Source organism: Octodon degus, unplaced genomic scaffold (genome assembly GCF_000260255.1).
Source record: "Octodon degus isolate 3935 unplaced genomic scaffold, OctDeg1.0 scaffold00023, whole genome shotgun sequence".
In the NCBI taxonomy this organism is placed as follows: domain Eukaryota; kingdom Metazoa; phylum Chordata; class Mammalia; order Rodentia; family Octodontidae; genus Octodon; species Octodon degus.
In genome coordinates this window covers 10259925-10260902 of record NW_004524599.1, presented here as the reverse complement: position 1 = coordinate 10260902, position 978 = coordinate 10259925, and the positions used below count along the sequence as shown (strand labels likewise).

General features: G+C 45.5%; 1 pseudogene; it reads right to left on the bottom strand.

Annotated features, from left to right (window-relative positions):
• Positions 1 to 229: 229 nt before the first annotated feature.
• Positions 230 to 526, bottom strand: LOC101581236 (annotated as a pseudogene).
• Between the last annotated feature and the right edge of the window lie 452 nt (positions 527 to 978).

The window sequence follows — 978 nt, the reverse complement described above, 5'->3', positions numbered from 1 at the left end:
ATGGCACCACCTCCATGGGCACAAAGTTTGGGATTCCAGAGTTTTCGGGGTTAGGCATCCGTGATGCTCACATTATACTCAGTGTAATCATTACAAATTTAAAATAACTGCCAGTGGTCACCAACAAACATCTATGCCCAGGCCTAAAAGTTACTACAGTGTTGAAGTCAGACTCTGGAATGATTCTTCCATATGGACAGTAAGAACTTCCATAAAGTCCAAAGAAACCTTATGGGGTCTTTCCAAAGCTGCATAATTTCCCTAATGACCTTTTCTTTTGCTTGCAAAACCTGTTCATTCCTTCAGTCTTTTTCAGTCGTTTCACTTTTGCATTATTTTCTTGACTTTTTTGTTTCTTCTTTTGCTCCGTCTCCCGCGCTTCAATCATCTTGGCCATTTTCCAGGACAAGACGGCACTTGCTAGGAGCAGTGGGGAGAGGGCCAAAATAATCTTCATAAGGAAACCACATGGGTCCATTGCATCTCACTCCACTACAGATTCTGCCCAAACCTTTGCATCAAGCATCTCTGTAGCAGTCCTAGGAAAACTTAGGCTTGAGCAGTGACCTCTGTCCCCGGAGCCAGTCAGCTTCAGATGACCCTGGTTGTCAATAGTCTTCCTTGCTTTTAATACACGTTCTTGAGAAGTTTAAATGCCTTTCTTCCCTTGACAGTTCTGTGGTGCAGAAGCCTCGTTTGCCCCTGGCCCTCAGTCCTGTGGGCTCAGAGCTGGCCCCCGTGGGCCGAGCGGGCCTCCCAGGACAGGTCCCCCCAGCACACTGCGCCCTACATGCTTCTACCCCCACTCCCCACCCACCACCACACTGGGTACGTTAGTTTTTATTTACTACATTTCATTTCCCTGCTCTGGAGTAATAATACTGCACATTAACATTAAACCTCAAAAAACATCCACAGAAAGGCACTTTACCCTATGATGAGACCATTTTTTTGATAGCCTTAAAGCTTTTACTTTAT